General features: G+C 34.4%; 1 protein-coding gene and 1 pseudogene across 4 annotated transcripts in view; both read right to left on the bottom strand.

Moving 5' to 3' along the window:
* The window catches only part of LOC107506882 (limbic system associated membrane protein), a 562,505-nt gene that overhangs the window by 133,400 nt on the left and 404,207 nt on the right, over positions 1 to 24,898 (bottom strand). The gene's annotated exons all lie outside the window — the stretch shown is intronic.
* On the bottom strand, positions 2,693 to 5,772 carry LOC107506883 (annotated as a pseudogene).

The following is a 24,898-nucleotide window of genomic DNA, read 5'->3' as shown; positions in this document are numbered from 1 at the left end:
AAAGATAGATGTAATGATTAGTAGAGCATCAGAAGACAGATTGATCCAGATTTAAGTATAGATAATTTTTTTAAATGAAAGTAAATATAGCAATAGTTATATAAGATACATGGAACACGATAGAAAGTTTACAATAAATGTAATTGAGTTTTAGAAGCAGAAGAGAGGCGGAAAATAACACAGCATCAACATTTAAAGAGATACTTACCAAGAAATTCCCCCAAACTAACAAAATATTCAACTATAAATTCAAGAAGATCTATAAACATAAAGAAGGATGTATTCAAGATGACCACACCTAAACACGTCATGCTGTAACTACTGAAAAATCAAAGAGAAATAGAAAGTTAAAAATACTTAGTAGGGAAAGACACATTACCTTCATAACAGTGATAATAAGACTGGCAGATGAATTCTAAACAGAAAGTGTGAAACAGAAGACAATGGAATGACATATTTAAAATGCTAAAGAAAAATATATATTAATCTGGAATTCTATACCAGTGAAATAATTCATTAAAAACTGAAAGCAAAAGTAAATTCCTTTTTCAAACTAAACATAGAAAATTTATCAGCAAGAGAACTACACTAAACACTAAAAGAAACATAAACAGGAGTTCTTCAATCAGAATGCAAATGACTCCACATAGAAGCACAGGAATGCAGAAGAAATAAAAAGCACCCTAAAGGGTAATTTTGTGATCAAGCTAACTGAATATTTAGTTTGAAACAAAAAGAGCATCTTATAATGCTTTAAGATATATATTGCATTAAAATATACTATAGAATAAAAGTGGGAGGTGGGTAAATGAAGTTGAAAGGTTACTTCACATGGGAAGTGGTAAAGTTGCTACTTTAAAGTAAACTTTAAATATTACTCATAGTAACTATTAAAAGAATAATTACTGAAAGTATAGGATGAACAAACTAACAAATGTGGAATCATTTTAAAATAGATGATTAATCCAGATGAAAGTATGAATGAATAAAAATATAAAAAATAGTGAGTCAAAGAGAAAACTAATAATATGATCGCTGGAAAATGTCAATAATTTTATTAAATGTAAATACATGGAATATTATAATTAAAAGATATAAGTCATCAAACTAGTTACTAAATGACACACTGTTTCAAAGAAAGTAAATGTAGCTATACTAAAATTAAAAACTAAGTCAGGGGTTACTATTAGAGATAACAAAGACATTTTATAATAATAAAATAATAAGCAGAATATATACAATCCTATGTTAGGATATACCTAATTGCATAGTCTCAAAATATATAAAGCAAAAATTGCCAGAACCAAAGAGAGAAATAGAAAAATCTACAAAATAGACTATTTTAATATATCTTTTTCAGTAGCTGATAAAAAAAAAAGACAAAATAAATATGTATATGAAAGATTTGGAAATTTTAATTTAATAGAGACTTAATTGATTTATATAAAACACTACACACAAACACATCATAAGACTTTTTTTTTCAAGTGTACCTGGTACATTTACCAAAATTTACCATATCTTTGACTATAAAGCAAGACTCAATAACTTTCAAAGGATTGAAATCTTTCAAAGAGTATGCTTTCTGACCACAGTAAAATGAAGCTAAAAATCAATAATGGAAAAGCAATCAGAAAAAAATACAAATATGTCAAATTAAGCAATACCTTTCTAAATGAGTCATAGGTCAAAAAATTTACAAGGGAAATTAGTGATGCTTTAAACAATATAGCAATGAAAACAAGACATATCAAAACTTGAGGGATATAGTTAAATTAATATGTAAATTTATATCTATATATGTACTTAAAAATTCCAAAAGGTTAGAACTGACATAAGTACCTATTTCTAAAATGAAAGGTGAATAAAACCCAAATAAAATAAAGAAATAACAAAATGTAAAAATTAATAAAACAGAAGGCAGGTATATTGCACAGAAAATGAACGAAGCCAAATATTAGTTCTTTAAAAAGACTAGTAAAATTGATAAACCACATGTGAGATTATTAGCAAAGAGAAACCCCTCAACACTTGTGACTATCAGGAATAAAAAGGGGTATAATACTACAGAATTTGTAGTCATTAAAAATATAAAAATTAGATGTAAACAACTTAGTGCCAATATATTTGAAAACTTGGATCAAAATAATGTATCTCCTGAAAAACAATTTTCTAAAATTGGCACAAGAAGAATCAGAAAATCTAAATAGCCCAACAGCTATTGAAGAAACTTAGTGCTTAATTAAAATCTTCCCACGGAATGAACCGTAGGCCCTTCATTAATGAATTCTTGCAAACATTTAAGCACAGAAAAAAAATCTGAAGAAAAAACTCTTTCAGAGAATTTAAAAAAAGGGAGAACATTTCCAATATTACTTTTTTGAAGTCATTATAACTTTGATAACAAAGCCTGATGAAAAAAATTGCAAGGGAAATAATAAGCCAATTTTTCTTATAAATATAGATGTAAAAATAAAACATTAACACATCAAAATAATATATATTATCATAGATAACATTTACAACTCAGCTGTATTTTTTCTTGGAAACTCAAAGTTGGTTTAACACTTGAAAATAATCAATGTAATTTATCAGATTAACAGAATAAAGAAGAAAAACTATATGATCTCTATATATACATAAAAAAAGATTTATTAAAATTTATTTATCATTCATGATAAAAATGCTTAGCAATTAGAAATAAAAAAGTTATTTTCTCAATCTGATATAGGGGGTCAACTAAACATCTACAGTAAAAATTATATTCAATGATGAAATACTGAAAGTGTTCCCTTAGAAATAAATGAGACAAGAATTTCTGCTATCCCTTCTAATCCTACTATACTAAAACTTCCAAGAAATGCAATAAGGCAAGAAAAATGAAAGTTATAAGAATTATGAGGGAGAAACAAAACTGTTATTATTTGCAGATGACATTATGGTGTAAAATGCATATATACAATAACTGAAAGATGACAAACATAAAATAGTATATACTCTGGAATCTTATTTTATTTAAGGGAAGGAGAAAAGTAGGGGAGAAAACTTATATCTGGTGAAAGAAGTAATCATGAGAGTGGTTACTTTGGGGAGAGGTAATAATAAGTAAAGGCACAAGGGAGTCATTTGGATCTCGTAGTGTTTATTTCTTGACATGGAATGTGGTAACAGTATGCTCACTTTATTAATTCATTAAAACATATGTGTTTAATCTCTACTGTATGAGAATTATAAAGTTTTAAAAATAATTATGAAAATAATTGCCTAATAACCCATGCCTGTAACAGACTTAGTTCAAATTGACAAATTGGCAATTAAGTGTGATAACAATTTGTGAATTAACTAGTGGGAGAAGAGAAAAAACCGAGAGAGGTATAAACTTGGAATGAGCCAGCCTCGACAGGTAACATACTTCCAACTGTATTTCTGTGCATTCTTGTCACGTTACAGCTTATTCAGGCATCTCTAAGCAGGGAGCTGGATAATGAAAGGGCCACTGTCAGGGGTCTGGCTCAGAATTACACATTTAGGAAAGTGTTCATGAACAAGCTCAGAGAAAAGCTCTCTCTATGTACAGGTGGAGCCTTTGATTAAGCTATGCAGAAAGTTCATTTTACTCTAGCATTTTACAGTAGCATTTGAGTGTGAAATAGAGAAAATCTTAGGGCCACATAGTCAAGTCCAAAAGTATTTAAGTCTCTTCTGAATCAGGTCTTAACTGTAAAGATGTCCTAGTTAAAATGATGAGGATTTCCAAATACACTTATCATCATAAGTAATAAATCATATTCTAAAGACAAGATTTTATTGAATGGAGATTTCATTCATTTGGTTTCCAATTCACTTCTGCCTCTCTTCTCTGATTATTCAAAAAGTCCTAGTGTTTATTCAGGTTCAGTAAGCTTGTTTAGGGTCTGAGCTCTAGTGGACCAGATTTAGGAAGAAGATAATGTGACAGTAAGATACGTACAAGCAAAGAACAACAGATAAAATAAATTTGAGATATAAAGATAATTATTATAATAGAAAAGCCATTACTGAATTCTTATTGCATACTGTTTCTATGTAAAATGCTTTATTATTTAATTTAATCTTGGCGTCATTAACCCCATGTTATAGATGAGGAAAGTGAGGTTTAGAGAATTAACATAAATTACCCAAAGTCATCAAGAGAGCTGGTAATTGAAAGAGCTGCAATTTAAATCTCTTTGATTCTTTCTCAGAGCCATTTCTCAACCATTGCATCTCACCCATCCTGCAGGAATGATGGCCACAGGGGCATGTCCTTAGTGACTGCCTCTCAGATCCCCTCATTCAATTCCTGCCCATTTTTTCCTCATATGCATTTGTTTTGTTTTATTTTATTTTTGGAGAATTAGTACAATCAATTTTGATTATTGGGTGATTTTCTATGGTAAATTTTCGTCCTGAGCCATTTTCTACACATTCCAGTTATTTTTACCTTTTAGGTCTCAGGTCAAATGTCTCCTTCTGCAATAGGCCATTTTTGAGCTCCTTTGCTAAACAACTACCCCCTGGGCCCTTGACCTCCTCTTAAATCATCCTAGTTATTTTACTTCTTTTGTATCACACATAATAATCTAAGAATATTTTGTGTATGTGACTTTTAATTGTTTATTTTCTGCCTTATCCTCTAATCTGTCTTCCTTATTCCCAGCTGGCATGTTATATTCATAAGGTACTTGACACATAGTTTTTGATGTTTTTTTTGTTTGTTTTCTGAGTCTGCTTGTTTGGATGATCTGCAACTTTTCTCCATTGCTCTCTGGCACCTGAGTGGCCAGGTAGAGCACAGTTTTACTGCAGACGTTCCGCATAGGGTCTTTGCTGAAGGACAGCATCCTACTTTCATTTCCTTACCCTTGAATGTTCATGTACATAGCTCTGTGAACTCATCCTACTGAAGGGATGAAACTGACCTGCCTGCTCCTCCGGATATACAAGTATAGGGATAATACCATGGGCAACAAGAAACATCAAGTTCTTCTTGCTCCCCATGTTAGTATCCCTGTATAAAAGTAACCGAGAAGGTGTAAAAGTAACCAAGTTTCTTTTCCTCTTTTTTGGAAATCATTAGTTTTTACAAAAGAGACACATAGAAATTATTTACATGAGGAGATTTCAGAACTTTAGTGGAATGGGCGGGCAGCTTCACATGATACCATTTCAACAGTGATTTACTTCAGTATACATACTTTCCAAAAATGTTACCATCTCCAAATAAGTAACAGTCTTTGTTGTCTAGAACTACTCTGGGGCCTCCATATTCTGGAAGAAGACTATCTCCAACTTTCAGGCTAACTGGTGGAATCTCTCCACCCTTTTATTTAGAGTCCGATCCAACAGCTACTACTGTTGCTTGCAATACTTTTCCTTGATATTTTTCTGGAAGCGTAATGCTTCCTTTGGTTAAAGTTTCTGAAGCACTCCTTTCAACTAATACTTAGTCAAAGAGAGTAAGAAACTTCCCAAATGCCTGTCCTCCCATCACTCCAAAGTATGCAATTCGTACTTCGCTTTCACGTGGCAGTAGCAAGGAAAGACTTGCAGTCCAGCCATCTGGACACTTGAACTTTGGAAAAGACCAAATTATTTTTTAGTTAAGGGGCCAGGGAAGTTGAAACAGACATGACAAATGCACAGAGAAAGAGGACTGGAAAAAGAGCAAGAGTCTGATATATTCCTCTTGGATGCATCAGCTGCAGCACTGAGATAGAACACTCAGCTGCACTAAAGCCAAGCTCTTTCAATGTCAGGATAAAGGGCAATGTGTTTTTAACCAAACATATGATTTTAAGATGGCTGGCAAAGAAAAGGCATTCTCTTTCTGGATCTCAGCATTTATTAGATGCTACTTTATGATAGTTTCTGATCAAAGAGGAAGACACTGGGTAGTCTCTTAAAGTAGTTCCATAATTATTTCCTCCTAAATATACTATATCCTGTTACCAGATTGGTTTCTGCTGGCTTCTGATGCTGTGGGTCCATCTAGTCCATGGTAACTTATGTTAGGCCTTCCGTACTTGACTTTGGCATCTCCCTTCCACCTGTTTGCTTTTTAACATTTCTGATATTTTCTCTTATAACTTGGTACATTAGCTCATGCACAATCTTTGAATCCTGAGTAGAATTTCTATGATTTCTTTTTGTTTTTGATGGGCATGGAAGTATGGTATTTTCATTTGAAGAAGTCTAGTACCCATAAGAGGTCAAAACTCTATCAGACAAGCAGGGAGATCCACTGACGATAGAAGCAGAAGTCCACCACACATCATATCCATTCCCGATAGTTACAACCACTATACAAATGACGTATGTTGGAAAATAGAACTTATTTGTTTAGAGAACTTTTACTTTGAGCACTCTGTGGTCATAGACCAACCTAACATTCAGTGATGCCTTGTCAATTCCATCTTAGCCCCAAGCTGCATTGTGAGCATCCTGAGTACCCATCACCAATATATTTACTTTTTATTTTTCTTTGGGAAAACGTAAACTCTAATACAGCTGTGGCAACATGATAGAGTTATCTCACCTTCAAAGGGACATTAGGAATAATAACTAATTCACTAGTTTTCTTGCAATTACATGACAACCATGTCACCACTGTGAGTTCTGTGTCAGGACAAACGAGCTGAGAAATTTATGTTTTCCATGTCTGCCTCAGATGCTTTTGTGGTATAGTTTCAATGAATTTAATTTGCTTTCACTTCAAATCCTTGGTACCATACTTGTAGCATAGAACATGTTCTCCTAAACCATAAGATTCTCAACTATAACTGAATTTTCACCTAATTATGGATTGTCCTTCCTTGTCTACAGCCTCTATGCCATTTCCAACTTTTGTCTAACATTTTCAGGTGCATGCTGGCCAGGTTTCCCAAAAGTAGTGTGAGGGAAGGAGGGCTCCTCTGGTCTCTGAATGGGAGGGGTGAAGAAAAATTCTACTATAGACAAAAATGTAATAATAACCATTTCTGAGCCTGTTATATTTTTTGAGATGAAGGTAATTACTTTTTTTTTTTTTTGCTTATTTATTCTTATATATGTACACACACACACACACACACACACACAGGCTCATTTTATGAAAGATTTGAGGTGTTGCTTAAATACATCGCTATAAAGTTGTGCAATGCCTTTCTTATGTCTTCTTAATATAACTTTAAATTTTAGAGGGAAAATGACTATCCGTAAGTATTGGCATGTTGAGTTTAATAAATTTTATAAATATATGTTTTATTTTCCACCTAAATTACAAATGACTAAAAGGTAGAAATCATTTCTTTAAGGATCTTTGACAGGCTCAGAATAGTGTTTCTAAATGGTGGGCATTTAAAAGCTTCAAAGGTGTTTGTGAAATTCTATGCTGGCATTGTTAATATTTTTCCTCAATTTGCTCAGACATTGTAGCCATGTGTGATGAGCAGTGAGGAAATGGAGGCTAATGTGAGGTTGATATAACTTCCCTGAAGGTCAGCCAGAAAGCTGGGGGGAAGGACGGAATTAGAACTCACACCCCTTCATTTTCCAGGCTGTTGCTTAGCCCAGTGAACCCCACTGCCTCTGACTCAGTGCATTAATATAGACTGTGAAACACAGATTGCCTGAACATATGGCAGAGAGGATGGAAAGATAATATTCCATATCAAGATTTGTTCCTGCAGACAGTTGCCTGTAAAGGCTGTTTTTCTGCAGAAGACTCGGCAAGTCAAGCGTTAAGTGCTTTTCTTATTATTGTCTCCAAATGATACAACTTTTCTCCTTGAATGAGATCAATTTCTGGGCATTCCTATTGTCAGGGGAAACTGGCGGAAGTGAGGTCTAGAGGTGCTTAGGCCTTGCACAGACTGCGATGGGGAATAACTGATAAGGCCCATGCTGAGCAGTCAGTGCTATACCTGGAGGAGTGCCTAATAATTGTTGTTCTCTCTCCTTCCTCAGCAAACCACATCCTGTATTCAAGACACAGGTTCTAGAAATGTTTCCTGATCTAGATGCTTCTATTCTCCTTAGCAATTATCGACAATATTCTATGCTCTTAATAGGCCTAGCTATTTCTTTATCGCTGTAACTAGATTCCACTAATAATCTAGCCCAAGGGTTTCATACAATTCATTGGGCAAATTATTATGGATTTTAGATTCAGATTCTTTCTTGAGCAGGAGATAGAAATACAAGGATTGTAGGCAGAAGAAGGAAATCAGAACAGATGAGACAGGGTTCAAGACTTCCAAGGCAGAGAATCCAAAAGCGCAAGGACTTTAGCCATGGTTCAGGGCTATGGTTTTCAAATTGGTGGATCTTCCAAGAAAACAAAATGAGGAGACAGCATGGACAGGGGCCTGTATCCCCCTCCTTGACTTATATGTCTGTCTATATGTATGTAGAGTTCAATGCCAGTGTTTGGTTGGAAAAATAGAGTTTTGTAACTAAAAGACAGTTTTAAAAGCCTTATTTACAAAATGGTTGGTTCTATACAATAAAGTGTAGTAGTTAAGAGCATGAGCATTGATCCTAGGCAGAATATAGCTCTGCATTTAACTAACCCCTTTGAACTTGGACCAGCTGCTTAGCACCCCTCTGCCTTAGTTTCCTTATCTATAATAACAGGGTAGTAATTATGTCTATCTCATAAGTTTATAAAAAGATCTAAATGAGATAATACATGGAAGCACTTGACATTGAGACTGGCACATTGTAAACACTCATTAAAAGGTAACTGCTGTTATAATTTTATCATTGCTTTTACTATTACTTTGCTCTCATTATTGCAGCTATTCCAATAAGTAGAATTCATTATCCTAATTTACTTTGGAATTTATGTAGAATGCCACGGGAGTCCAATAATCTGACCATGAATGATAGGTCCCCCACTCATGGAGATAAGAGCATGAAACATTCTGGTGGCAACAGGAACAGAAAGAGACACTACATAAGGATGGGTATTTCAGGGTCTGGGCCATGCTCACTGGCTGAATGTACCCAATGCCAAAGAGATTTGTGTCTCTTACTGTTATGGATGAAATTGTGTCATGTTTTGCCCCTCGCTCCCACTCTCCAGTAAATTCATACTTCAGGATATGACTGTATTTGGAAATGCATTCTTTAAAGAAGTAATTAAGTTTAAGTAATTAAAGTGGGCATAATCCAATATAATTGGTGTCCTTCTAAAAGGAGGAAATTTGGACACAGAGCATATAGGAAGAAGATGATGTGAAGACACAGGGAGAAGACAGCCACCTACAAGCTAATGAGAGAGGCCTGGAACAGATCCTCCTTCACAGCCCTCAAAAAACAAGCCCTGCCAACACCTTGATCTCAGACTTCAAACTTTCAGGACTATGAAAAATAAATTTCTGTTATTTAAGTCACCCAGTCTGTGGCACTTTGTTTTGGCAGCCCTAGCAAACCTTGAAGATTTCATATTTTAGTTTAATTCCGAAAGGTGGCTTTTCTTTACCAACCCCAGGGAAACAAAGTGGGGTCCGATACACTTCCCTAAAATTCCAGTTCTAGTCTTCCTTTCTCCTAAGTAAAATGCCATTGGTATATGTTTGGATCTTTTAGGCAACCCCAAATCAGCATTTATTTTTTTCAGTCAACAGATTTGAACCAGCTTTTCATCTGGTATTCTACGCCACATCTATCCTTTCAGTCATTGTAATGGCATCTCCAGCATGTGGTTGGCATTGCTTTTCAGCTGCACACTGGGACCTGGCATATTCACTACCTATAGAAAGGACCTAAAGAGTTATCGACTGAGGTTTTAATCAGACAATACAAGGCCTGCCAAGATAATGCCTCTGGAATACCCTGGAATCAACTGCTAATAAAAGGAAAATAAACAACAACGAAAAAATCATTCAATGTTTTTCCCATCTAGATTCTTTTTTAATCCAGCTGCACCCAAAATGAAATCGCTATCAAAGAAATTACCTCCATTAGCTGTCAGTTCACAGCGACTTCCATCAGCTGGTGTGCCTGAGCCTGCGGGAATATTTTCCCAGCAGCCTCCCACATGCCAAACTTGACTGCTCTATGCGAGCCACATTAAAGCTGTCTGCCATCAATCCCCAGGTTTCCTTTGCAGCAGCGGCTTAACGAGGTGAGGTAGCTGGCATCACCAAGAGGCAAATGCTATTTTAGAGGGACTGAGAAGAGTGGTGGTGGAGAAAAGCTAGATATAGGCCATTAAGCAACAGGGTTTTTCTCCTAAGATCTTCTCATATTGTTATGTTTATGCAGATATGTTGTTTTTGAACTTTGGAACGTCAGAACAGCTATGGAAGATGAATTAAGAAGCACCAAATCACAGGCACGCTGGCCAAATAATATAATTTATCTTTATGGAGAAACTGGAGGACACAATTCCAGTTTTCTTTCCAGGCATCTCTTAGAGATTAGACACCCATTTCCTCTCAGGATTGGGGACTTCAGGTTGGGGGCTTTCTTTAGAATTCACAATGAGAAACATTTTAAAAAGCATGTTTTCTTTTTGCCTTCTCAGGCAAGTCTGGCTTGAAATATATTCACAGTGTATATCACCATCAGGGGAGTCAATCTAGCTTTTTCTCCCACACTGCCAATAAAGGGGCCTCGCTTCTGGACCAGATGAGAAGCAACTCAGTAACTTCAGACAGGGAAACAGTCCCCGAACCAATTTTCTGTGCTACCAAACAATACCATGTGGGGCAGCTCGGCCTTTTCCTTCACTCCTTTCCTGGAGGCCAGTTTCACAGATTGCTTAAAGACCACGGCAGTGCTCGGTCTGGAAAGGCTTCTGGGAATAGAAGCTGAACTTCTATTTGAAATGCCTCCCTCCTGCTGTTCTTAAATAACACTGACAGCAACAATAGGCATTCATACCAAAAGGGTCCTTCAGAACCTTTATTAAATCCTTCCAAATATACCCTTTTGCTTCTAACCAGCAAAGATATTATGCTTTGTGACAGGTGCCCAGAAGATGGTTGCATAGCTTTTGGCTATTGGAACTATGTGCTAAAATAACTCCCTTATTTGGCTCTGACACATGCTCAGGAAAGGCACCCGCCTGCAAGTTTCTTCGACCCAGAAGAAACTGGGTATGCTATGTAATGTGGTATGCTATGTTTTTTAAAACCACAGAAGCTCAGCAAGGAGACCTAAACGATCCACTTGCCCAACGAAATGTTTGAATGTGTAACACCTGAATTAGCACTGCAGCCACGTAGCATTCCAGTCTTGAAATGCTGGGATAAAGAACATAGATGTTACTGTCTCCTGCATACTGCCTCTTATGGAACACTATTCCCCCCTTAGTATGCTTAAATTCTCTTTTTACTAATTCCATTTAACCTGTCTCTTTCCCTAGAAGCCATGAGTTTAATGGTACTTTATAAGAACGTGACTAGTGCTGGAAGAGTAACATTTTCTTCATGTCTTTTATTATACAATTGGAGAGAATTCTCTAATGGCACAACGTGGTATAGCGGAGATAGCTCTGACCTTGGAGTAAGAATATACAGATGTGAGTCCCAGCTTGATAAATTACTATCTTGTAAATTGGGAGGCCTATCAATTTCACTATCTATTTATTAAATAAGAATAAAGCTGTATGTCCTCAAGAGGGTTGTTGAGAGAGTTAAATGGGATAATATATGTGAAAAAAATTTGAAAATGGAAAATTACTACATGTATATGAATTGTTTATTCTTTTTTATTTTTTTTTTATAACTTATTTGTTACTCCTTGGAAAATTGTGCCAAAGTGGGTAAAAAGGGAAAAGGGCAAGATCATAGTGATTTAATTAGATCCACAGGACATTGCCTTCACATGGGTAGATAGAGCCCCTAGCTTTTTGCATTTCAGCACATTGATATGTGGTTACTTAATATGCAAATGAAAGGCCTCAGAGGGCACCCAGTCTCTGCATGTGCCAATTAATCAAAGGAAACAGTATCATCCCTTAATTCCACTAATTAGAGGATCATCCATAAGCTACTAGGTTTCTGAGCTATTGAGGTTTAATAAATTTGCAATAAATTACAAGTAATACATTAGGAAGGGACTAAACTGCTACTGAGTGATATGATGAGAAGGAGGCTTAGGTTATCGATGTATTTAGAGGTTTTTTTTTTTTTCTCTCTTAAATTTCTTATTGTTTTCCATCCTAAAAAGTTCTGACCATCTTGGTTGTGTGGGGCCACATATCCCCATGGTTCACTGTACAAGGAGTCCAGAAATAATATAAGTGCAACTACTAAATAATGTGATTGGAATTTTTACAAATGTATAATCATCCAAATGGCTGCTTGCTTTAAAACAGTCACTTTGTGAATTTATACACTTGTTCTAACGACACCACCATTGCTAAAAATTAGGAATTCCTTTGAGAGTTGCCCTTAAATACTCACTTATTTATGTGAATCTTGTCGTGGGTAGTAAATTATAATCTGAAGGTAGATTGGAATTTGAAGGCAGCTAAAAAATGTTTGCATCTAAACTAAATAACTTCTTTTCATTAAATAATATTTTGAAGAATTAAAAAGCTAAGACACTGACAATATTTTTTTTTTTGCAATTTATATAACATATGAAGGGTTAAAATTCAGAATAAACACAAAAACTCATAAAATAATTAAGAATAGGACAAAGAGCAGAAAAAATGGGAAAGATATGAACAGCAATTCATAAATCCAAATGACTAATAACCATGAAAAGACAAAACTTTAGTGTTTTCAGATACAAATTTTTTTAAATTGTATAATATTTAACATATATCATTTGGAAAAAATTTTAAATGTCATATAATTTTAATTCTGACAACATACAGGAAAACAACTTTCTTAGTCTTCTGGCAGGTGTATAAATTAGTACGGCCCCTGTGGTAGACACTGCTAGGTATCCCCTAAATTTATCTTCCTCTTCCTTCTCAGTAATAGGAACTTTATTTTTAGCTGGATCCATGCCCAAGCAGGATAAAGACCTCACTTTCCAGTTTTCCTTGTGGCCAGATACGGCCATATATGTTCTGCTGCATGCATTCTTGGGGAAGGGGCATATTCACTTCTTATTTCTTTCTCCTTCCTACTTGCAGCGAAAATGTGAATATCCTGGCTAGAACTTCAGAAATCATTTTCGATCCTTGTGCGTGAAAACTGTTCTTATGAGGCGACCTGTACAACAGAAGGAGCCCGAGACCCTGACAATGTGGTGTGACTTAGTGTCTATGGACTGGCCACCTCCACACTTCTTGAACATGAGATAGAACTGCATGACTTTATATTGAATGTCAACTGTAACTGGAAAAAAAAAAAAACTAACTAAAAATAGAAATGCATGGCTTTAAACTTCTGTGATTTTAGATTTTTTATTATTCGCAACCTAACCCAATCCTAACCAAATGACTTCACTAGGAAAATATTTGGTATTATCTCATAAAGTTGAAGATGTGCATATCTTACAGCTCAGTAACTTACTCTCCTAAGTACATGCCTTAAAGAACCACATCCTGTGTGCACCAGGAAGCATGTACAAAAATGTTCATAATAATAATAATAATATGGTTCTAAGACTAAATATTAGAAATAACCCCAAAGCCCATAGATAGGAGAATAAATATTTATTGTACTGTTTTCATTCAATAAACTACTAATACACATCTAGGAATAAATTCAGTCTCTAAGACATCCATCAGCATGATATAATTTATAAATATTCAACAACAAGGAGATCCAAAAAATATATTCTTTGGGATCACATATATCTATATAAAATTTATAAGTAAATTTTATATAGATTGGAGTGATAAATTCAAATTTAGGATAGTCATTACCTGTAGTGTGGGAGGGAGAGGACCTGCAATCAGAGAGGGGCATAGTGGGAGATTCGAAACATTGATAAGCTGCTGTTTAAAAAATATTAGCAGCTAAGTACAATATCAATTTTAGTATTTTTGTTTTTAACTTACATGTATGTTTTAGATATTCTTTTGAAATTTAAAATAATAATGGGAAAAAGAGTAGGGAGGACAAAGTAGTGCTCAGATTTTGAATTGTGAGAGTAAAGTAAATTCATCTCTGGGGTCATGAAGAGATTAAAGTCCGAATATAACACTTAGGTTTAAGTATAACTACTATAGCAGAGCACTTCTTTCACTGCTTTTAACTGTGCAAATAATTTTCAAGGACATGCAATTCAAATGGACGAAGGTGACCACCTCTTTTGGCAAAGAGACTGAAAGCTCATATCTAATCACCACCATCATAACTGTCTCCACCATTGCTACCACCTTCACCACTGTATTAGTATCATTACTATGTATTAAGACTTTTATGTTCCTGCCACTTTACTAGATGCTTTATATCATTATCTCAATAATCTTCAACAATCCAATGAGCTAGATATTATTAACCCTTCATAATATCTGCTCAAAGTTCAGCTCACAGTGGTCAATAAATGAACTAGCCTTGACATAGCCAGTAAATGTCAGTGCCTGGGTTAAAAGGAAACTTGTCTGTTTCTAAAATGTGTCCTTTCAATCATTATACTGCTGCTCCATAACCCTCATTTCAAATATGTCTGGTTTTACTGTCACCCCTTTAGTTACAATAATAGATACCACAACTTCTCTGAAGAAATATTCATCATGTTTTAAAGGAGTTAACAGAAAAGGGAAAATAGAATAAATACATATGACTCATTACTGACAATTCCTCTGAGAGGCTGGAAGATGAGACACCAAGAAAAAAGAAGCAGAGCATTCTGAAACACTGAGGGCAAAAAGATAGAAATAAGGAAGACAAATTAAAACTGGTGAAATAGGCAAGAAAAAAAAAAGGATCAGGAGAATGAACAGAAAATAATAAGGCCATCCTAAAGAATTTATTTTTTCTTTCTCCAAGAAGCCTCTTTCTCACCTTGGAATAGGTGTTTCATCTTTTGAAATGAGTTGGATAAATAAGAAGGAAAGGTTGAAAAGTAATTTCAAGTTCACAGAGCAAACAGTGGGATAGATTGCTTTTCTCTTGCAAGACTTTCATCCAGAAAGCTTTAAGGTCTCATAGTTTTGGTGATAATTATAGTAATAACAATAATAATAATAATAAATATTGTCTAACTAGTGCTTTCCCCTTGGCAGTATGTGTATACCAATTGGTTTGTCATAACAATATCTTCAAGTTCACACACTAATTTGTGTGAATCCATTTACTAGTCTACAGAAATAAAAGTTCTTTCATGCCCTTGGATTTCAGTATATTTGGGCTATTATGGACATCTGTGCTAATGAGGTACTTTTGGGTCAGAACAAGTTCTTGCTTTGACTTATTATGTATACATGAATATTTTAGCTATGCATTTGAATGTATATGTCACAGATACATGTAGAAATTTCTATGGGGTGTGAAAACTCAGATTGTTAGGGTGGGAACGTGACATTTCACACTCATAAAAATTCTTTAAAAATAGTATATTTATCTACTTATTAACAGATAATTTTGTTTCTGCTGGTTTTAAGAGGTAGAGTATATGAGCAAATACTTTCTCTTCTGTTTTCTCTGATATGTGTTGCCATGAGCTCTATTATCTATGTATTATGTGGTTTTTATAGCAATCACCACACATTATAATTCATTTAATAGCTCTTTTTATTTTAATAATGTTATGGGAGTTGAAAATGGGAGAGAGGAAAGAGGCAGAGAGAGTTCACTCAAACTCTCCACAGCATGCCAGGGCCAGAAAATCCAAGGGTATATTCAGATAATTCTGAGGCACAAGAATTAATCCTATGATGGGTAGGTAGTATATATGTACTGGAAAGGAAGCTTCAAAGCAGCGGGTATGGAGTCAGGAAAGGGATAAAAAATAGGTTTTTTACTCTTTATTTTAAAAGCTCAAAATTATGCCTATACAATGTTGATGAGAAATAAAATAAAATACACCTCTAAAAGTTTTGTTTCTTTTCTACAAAATTTCAAAATAAACCTAGAGGTCAAAATCTATATGATTTTCTAAACTAGGACAATGACATATTTAGATTATAATGGCAGGAAAAGCTATTAGAACTTTACGATAAAGCTCTTTAAAAGGACTTTATCTTATCTTCAAAAACCCTAACAGAGCATAATTTTTCATTTGCTTTCATATTAGTAAAAGAACTCTTGCTTTTATATGAAAACTAGTCTGTTTATTTCTAATGAACTGACTGACCTAATATTACTAAGCTTTAAAACCATTCTCAGCATCAGATCTTATTTTCCTAATTATTGTTATTTCATTGCTGCTGAACATGAATTATATTCTGGATATTTCGTTCTTAGCTCTTCCTAAAAGTTAATAAAAAAAAAAACTCTATCCTTTTGGTGACTCTAACACTTTAACTTAGCCATTAACTCATCAAATTTATTATTATCCTGGGAACTTCCTTCGCATACTACATATAAATTAGCAATTAGAATATTAGATAGTAGGTTGCTTAAAGGAAAGTTTCATAATGCTTTACATAGAAGATGCTCAATATGTGCTTATTGAATGAAGAAATGGATGGATTGATTATTTGTATAGATTTGACTTAAGTGTAGCTTTCGTTAAAATGGATTCTATCTTATATTTTCTCCTATGATTTCATTCTGAATTGCACTGAACTAACATTTGAGAAGGCAAATTTTCTAGATTATTTTTTTGTGGCTGTATAGTAATATAAGTCCTAATTCTATACATCCATCCATTAGATAAAGATGAAGAAAATAATTTTCAAAACTACAAATTTCATTAGGTTTAGGACACTAATAAGAAAGCTCCAATGGGAGAAAAAACATGAATTCTGGTTAAAGTTATATAATTAGCTTTTCATTCTATGGACAAATTCTACTAGTTCAGAAAGAAGGGTTTAGAGAGTTACCAGAAACCATGTTGACAACATCCAGTATTTCCAAAGAAATATAGAGTAAAAGGAAAGCCATAAAAAGATGTTGAAACTAAATCAAACTAAGAACTACAAAAATAAATCACCTGTTTCCAAAAGAGAACTCTGGAAAAATAAAGATAGAAATGCCAAATTAATAGAACTATACACCAAAAAAGGTAAAATTTACCATATATAAATTATACTTTGATAAACCAGCTAAGAATTTATAAGCATTTAATATGTCATCATTAAAAATTTTTACCCATTACTATGGCTTCAGTGAAGCCATGGGGCTCACTACTCTATCTGAAGGGATGATGCTAAAATTAAAAACATTTGGGTTAAGGTTAAGAGGTCAGCAAATATGGAAAGCTGAGTTACTTTGAGCTAATTTTTAAAACCCATATAAACACCAGTTTATTCACTGGTAAAATTTAGCGAAGAGTAAATACGGATAGAGTCATTGTGAGAATTCAGCATGATAATGTGTATAACACACTCAACAAACAGTCCAAAACATTTTGTATGATTGCCTCTACTGGGGCAATCAACAAAAGCTTCACTGAGAAGACACTACTGGCAAGGAGGACAGAATGAACAAAGGAACTGACTGAGACAGACAGGCAAAGGACATGTGGTTTGAAGGCAGTTAGGGATCTCTGAAAGGGAAAAGTGGAGGATAGGTCTAGAAATGTGGGATATCACCAGATGGTGAATGATATCAAATATTATTTTAAGAAGTTTGGGTTTTATTCAATGGGTAATAAAACATGATTAAACATTTTGGAGTAGTAAAATGGCATGATTTAAATTGTACTTTAGGAAGATTAATTTGGCAGCAATGTACAAGGACAGATTAGAAGTGAGAATGGCTAGATGTGCGAAGTCTCTGTAGGAGATTAATACCATTCTTAAGTGACAATAAGGTCTCAAATTAGAATGGTGGTAGTGATAGTGCAAAAGATATGGATTCAGAGGATGCTTTATAGATAGAATTGATAGGATTTGGCCTTAGAAATGGAGGAGAATAAGGGGCAAGATAGAGAAACAAATCAAATGTTTTCAAGGTTTGGAAGCTGCATCTTGGAGTGTTTCTGAGCCATTAGAAAGGTTTTATTAGAAGACTGTGGGTTCTGTTTAGGATACTTTTTATTGAAATAGAAACACGAGAGACATCCTGGTGGGCTTTTTGGTCAGTTTATTGTACATATAGGTCTTGAACTAAGGAAAGACACTGGGGTTTAGTATTTCATTTCTCTGATTTACAAAGATGACTAATGTAGAGGATTGAAGATAGAGCTTTGGGAAACTGTTGCATTTATAAGACAAAAGGAAAAAGTCAATGGGACAGGCAATATGATGTTTTCTGAGAAACTGACTTCAGTAAATCTATAAAGTGAGGAGACTGAGTAATGAAAGTTCAAGAGAATAAGGGAGAGGGGAAATGATGTTATAGAAACAATGAATAGAGATGACTTACTCAAGAAAAAACACCATTCTTTTGGCTTCTGCACTTCTGTGTCTACCTAGTTATCCTCCTACTTTTCTGACCAAAGAGATTTCTAAATTACAAAACTTAATTTTTTCTTGATCATCATTCTAGGTAATCTCAGCAGTAGCCTGTTATTGACCTCTTGAAAGTCCTTGACTAATATCTTCTATGTAAACAAAGCACAGATTTATATCTCTAATCCTTATCTCTTTCCCTATCCTTTTACACCAGCTATATATTCTTCACATGGGTATCTATTTGAAACTCAAATCCAGCATGTACTAACAGTCCCTTTTTTGGAAAGTAACTTCTATTCTGGCTTCTTCATTTTACCATTCTCTCAGTGTGATGGTTAATTTTACATGTCAACTTGGCTGGGCAACAGAGTGCCAGACTTTTGTTCAAACATTATTCTGATTGTGTTAGTAAGGGTGTTTCTGGATGAGATTAATATTTTAATTGGTGGACTGAAGAGAGCAGGTTATCCTCCCTAATGTAGATGGACCTCATCCTATTAACCAAAGACCTCAATAAAACAAAAAAAGAGGATTAAGAGGAAACTTGGTTGGCCTGAGCTGGAAAATCACTCTTCTCCTTTCCTCCGAGTGAAATCTATACCATCAGCTATCTTGGTTCTCAGGCCTTTGAACTCAGGCTGGAAGTACTCGCTAACTGAAGGGACTGATGTTTTTCATGCTGTATGACATATTTCATGTTATGTGAGATTTTACTGAGGAAATTTTTGATGTTTTTCTTGGAAATGAGAAGATTTATAGGACCTGGGCTGTTTTAAAATATATAAAGAATAATTAAGAAGAAAGGTAATTTCACATGATTTCACTTATACGCAGAATCTAAGAAACAAAAAGAACAAACTAATCAAAAACAGATTCACGAATAAATAGCGGACAATTTGGTGATGAACAGAGTGGAAGAGTTGGGGGACTGGGAGAATAGGATGAAGGGTTAAAGAAGTACAAATTAGTAGTTGATAGTTGGTCAAAGGAATGGCAAACACGGCAGAGGGAATGCAGTCAGCATTAATATGATGGGTAGGTGGAGGGCCAGGGAAGGGAGGCAGCGATTGCGGGATCATTTTATGAACTATATAGATGCTTAACCAATGTATTTTATACTTGAAATTAATTTAAATAAACTTGAAAAAAAAAAAAAAGAAATAGCAACAAGCACAAAAATAAAAAGGAAGAAAGGTAATTTAACTTGTATAGTACTACCCAGACAAGTACATTAAGACCTGTGAGTGAAAGAAGACAGATCTATACTCAATGTAGAGAGAAGCTTTTCATAGTACTGTCAAAGAAGGTGGATTAGGTTGCTGCAGGAAAGAGTGAGTTTTCTGTCAATATAGATTTTAAATTTATTCTGAGTAACCACTCAGAAATGTGGACAAAAAAAGGGCTCTGCAATAAATCTGACACGTCCAGAGACTGAAAGTAATCTCACAGGGTGATCCGATCATAAATTCCTAACTGGGCAGATCATGGTGGGTAGTCTCACCTTAGTAACCTTCCCTAGTAAAAGGTTATCTTTGCTTTAAACAAGCCCTGTTCACTGTTTCTGTGCATCTTGGTTAACATACCTATACAATGCCTCAGAGTTGTGTAACCACTCACAAGGGAGTACACAATCTTAACTATATTGTAATCCAATCCCTGCCTTGCTTCTCTCACTTTCATGTAATCTTCCTCAGTTCCTTCCTTAATTCTAAATGTATAAAAGAAGCTACAAGACTTTTTCTGCAGAGCATTTGAGATCTTGCTTCTTTGCATGTCATCAGTTTGGCTTAAATAAACTATAAAAATTCTCTATAGGTTTGGGCATTTCTTATGTCAACAGAAGGAATGCTATAGGGTTAATTCAAACATCAAAGGAGTGTTGAGCCACTTGATCTCTAGGGTGTCTTCCAAATCATGGTATCTAGGATTCACTTTCTAAAATAGATTCAGCCCAATCTTTTTAACTTTACCATAGCTTCCTGCCAGACATGACTACTCAGAATCCCTTCTGTTTATACGTTCTCAACTCAATTTCTTTGCTTAAGTTTTGCCCTTTTCCTGAAATGCTCCTTGATTTACATATTCCACTAGCTGGAATTGTATCTACTACTGAAGATCCAATCTAAATTATTTCTCCTTACTGAATGTCTCTCAATTTAAATATCTTCTCCTTATTATCTAAACTAGGTAGGATGTTTTTAAATAATAAAGCAGGAATCAACAGAACACTGATAAATCTGTATCTTATAATCTTTTTTTCTTCCTTCTTCCCTTCTTCCTCTCTAGCTCCCCTTTTCTTTCTTTCTTTTTTACCCTTCTTCCTATCTTTCTTTCTACTTTTCTTTCTTCTTTCTTTCTCTCTTCTTTCTTTCTTTCTTCTTTCTTTCTTTCTTTCTTTCTTTCTTTCTTTCTTTCTTTCTTTCTTCTTCTTTCTTTCTTTCTCTCTCTCTCTCTCTCTCTCTCTCTCTCTCTCTCTCTCTCTCTATCTTGCACACTCATTCTTTTTCTTTCTTTTCTTTTTTTAAATTTACATATGAAGAATTGACCAGGCAAGTTTCAGTGGTTTCAGTTTATAAAGGAAAAAATGAAGGCCAAACTAAAATAGAAAGATGTTTGCATAGCCTTGAGGAGCCAAATGAATTAAAGTCACACTAGGTTATTTAAGAAATTGGTAGATGTTATGACAGACTCAATAGCTATGATTTTTGAGTAGATGTGGAAGGTGAAATCCCCAAGGACACAGCTCTGAAGTTGGAAGGGATTTAAAGGGGCATGATCTGTCTTAAGTCAAGGAAGTTTAGTAATTTCTTTCCAATGGCAAAGGCATAAGCTATGCACCAGAAAGAAGAAAGTAAAGAATAACTTGGGTAATATGTAGATCTATTTAACATTGGTCCTCAGTAAGAATATATTATGGATCGAAATAGTGTTTTCACATTTACAAGGTGCTTTACGTACAATCTGTCATATTGTTACTGCTGAAATCTGGCATCGCTCCAGTGGCATGAGGGAGGAGAATGGTGGTGTTCTATATTATCCCTTGGCTCCTCCCCACCTATGCAGCAAAGAATTACAGGTCAGCGAGATTTAGAAAAAGTAAGATTTATTGAAAGTACATTTTAGAAGGGCCAAGTCACTCTAAGGAAGCCTGCAACCCTGTGGAATTTGGGAAGTAAAGAGATAAGAGAGAGTATGCCCCAAAGGAGGAGTGGGTTTTCAGCTAGAAGAGCTGTAACATTGAGAAGGTCTGTTTATATTTGGGCAGTGATGGAAGGTCCTAGACATCCCTTTGTGAGGTTACCTTGATTGACAGTCGGCTGCTATATAACCCTTTGTCTACTGTGCATGTGCTTACTCAGAATTCAGCCTGTTATATAATTAGATTCATGAACTTCCAGGCATAAACATAGTATTATAATGACAGTATAATGAACATTAGATTTTTGGCAGATTAGGGTAGTACCTTCTGCACATGTTTCTGTAGCAGGATTAAACAAGCTATTAATTATGGCCCTCTTGTCCTTTGTCTCTGGGGATGCAGGAGGAATTCTCTAACTACCGATAGGTTGTTCTTTTGGTGGTCTCTAGGCTGTGCCTCTATTCCTTTGTTCCCCTATCGCTCATGTCTGACTAGTTACCTAACAATGTCAAGACTATTTGATTTTGCAATTACAAAGAAACTGGTGATTGACAAATTTAACTGAAAACAAAAGCAGTAACTAAGGAGATGAAGTGTACTGTTTTGAGAAACTTGGCCCCTCAAAAGAAGAAATGTATTTATTAATAGAGGAAGATATTGTAAAATAGAAAAAAAAATGATAAAATTGAGTCAGAGAGCTAAGAATGAATAGAGATACTGAAAAGTCAAAAGAAGATCAATTTTTGAGGGTTAAAGAAATAGAATATTTAGAAGACAGGAAATAGAGCACATAGATGGAAAGGGAGAAAAGAAGAGAATAGAGTAGTTGGTTTTATTGGAGCATGGCCATCTATTTTAGAACACTGTTTACTTTGTACTAGCATTTGTTTTAGGAGGGAAATTTGAAGAGGGAAAAAAAAAAGATGAAAATGATGATACCCAAGGGCTCTAGCTTATGTAGCAGGAAGAAGTGAGAAGAAATCAAGAATACTGTGAAATTTGTAAGCTTAAAAAGAATGGGAAACTCTTATTATATCTATTATGAAATGTATGTGAGATATTTATAAAGAGTTAGATACAAGCATCCCTAGTAGCAACTAGGTTTCAGATGATTTTAGAAAGCATGGCTTTGATGGTTTTATGATTTTCTTTAGAAGTACCTTTGGGCCTGGGAGTATGAACAGAAATTGGACAGTGGCTATTACCCCAGCTGGAGGCTTAGAACATTGTTTCTTAACATAACCTTGGAATGAGCTTCCAAGGGAAATTAACAAATCCCCATTCCCTAAAATCTCTAAGAATAGAATAAACAATAAAGTTCCTTTGAGTACTATGATTCCATGAATAATAATTTTAATCACCATACATCAGATTCCTCTAAATAGATAAAAAGAAAGGACGGAGATTATTCCTTCTAATCATATTGTATTTTCAATTAGTTCAAATATTAACCTCTACATACAATAGGTGTTTAATATCTATTTGCTAAATAATTCTAAGTGAAAATAGGCTTTGGAGAGATTTAAATACTTTTAGTGAGGCTTATGATTTTTCTGTTTAAAAATATCCTTTCATTATTAGCATATTTATTTTACTATTTTTCTTACATATTCTATTAAATTAGATTAATGTATTTGTTGGCTCTAAAACCAACATGTATTTTAATTTTAGTAAGATTTAGTACCTACAATTCACTGTACCTTATTTTAAGATAAATTTGTTGTATAAAATATATAAGATGTCCTGTTAGACTCCAAAAATTTATCCCAGAACAGGGAGAGGTTTTGATATGTGGAAAAGTATTCTTAAGTTTTCAGACTATTAATCCTTTGTCAATTTATTATCCTCTTTAAAAAATGATCATTTCCTTTAAACTTTAAATTTCTCATTTGGAATATCATAATACTACTTTAGAAAAGTAGATTGTAATTATTTTTCTCCTGTTGAATTTAGCTGCTGAAATCTTATAATTTGGAAAATTTCTAAAGTTCTCTGAACTAAATAGATAATGCTTTGTGATTCTTCAATTTCTTTTCTGTAACAAAGAAAAATAAACCCTATGGTGATCCTTCAGATTGGAGTCTGTCTTTCTTTTAGTGTAGAAAGAAGTCTTAATTTTTATTTTGAGACTATAGACAGTAGGAAATATTTCTGTATTATTTTTCACATATATTCCCTTTAATCCTGGTTTTATAAAAGTATAATGAAAAATATTGGAATATAGAAAGTTGGCTGACCTATTTTAAAACTCTTAGATACACCAAAAAATTATTGAGACTTTTGGTTATTACCTGTACCAAATCTTTTTGAGGTTCATTTACCTCTATTTTCCATCTAAAGGAGACCTTGGTCCTTGTGACTTCAGAAAGGACAAGCCCCAAGGTCCCAGCTGTGCTTTCCTTTTATCCCCTAATCTGAGTCATCTCACTCACCTCCTAAGGCCACATATCTCTTGCTGTTCTCTGTTGCATGAAGTGGCCTTTATGCTTCAGAAAATTTAAAGGTCATTTTCCTTTCTTTGAAACCTCACTACATTTTGTTACTTACAGTGTCAGTTTTAGTAAAAGCAAACAGAAAGGTGAATTGTTATTTCACTGGTGATAACCAGAGCTTTGGGGAGTACCTCCGAGAGTTGTTTTTAACTCCAGGTCACAATGCCAGTGTCCCAGACTGAGTTCTCTCTACATTAAAACTCCATAAACTATTACCCAACAATGGCATGGCATTCCTGGTGTGAAATGAAACTTGTTCATTAGAAATTGCTTCATCATAGAAAACATTTAGAAAATAGAAAGGAATTGAGCTTACAGATAAAAAAGAAGAAAAATTAGGATAGGACTAAAAGATCCTGCCTACCAAAGCTAAGTTCTTAGGAAGGTATTGGGAAATTTACATCCACTATAGCCCTATGGTAATATTCTTTTTTATATAAGTCATTAGATATTTATCGAAAGGAGAGCTTTTGCAATAAATAGAAAGCAACAGGTATTATGTTATAAATTCCTTTTCGTTTGGGGCTTCCATTCTTTTTTACTGTTGATAGCAAGATTTTATTAAAAAATCGTATCTTTTTTAAAGCTGCAAAATACATTTTCCAGGACCATTAATGCTGTAGCTTTGTAGAACTGTACTCAGCTCCATTATTTTATAATCATTACACACCTGAATTCTGCCTTTCATCCATTTCTTGACATCAGCTGATTACTAATCACATGAAATGAATGCTGATTGGATGGTGTTTGCCATGAATTCTGACTGGCTAGTTGTTCAGAAGCATGAAGGTCACTTGCTGAATTGTTTTGTACTTTAGTCAATATTGTCCCATATTCTCTTGCAGAACT

The sequence above is a fragment of the Rousettus aegyptiacus genome, unplaced genomic scaffold (assembly GCF_014176215.1).
Source record: "Rousettus aegyptiacus isolate mRouAeg1 unplaced genomic scaffold, mRouAeg1.p scaffold_m13_p_4, whole genome shotgun sequence".
NCBI classification, from domain to species: Eukaryota; Metazoa; Chordata; class Mammalia; order Chiroptera; family Pteropodidae; genus Rousettus; species Rousettus aegyptiacus.
This window is presented reverse-complemented; position numbering and strand designations above follow the sequence as displayed.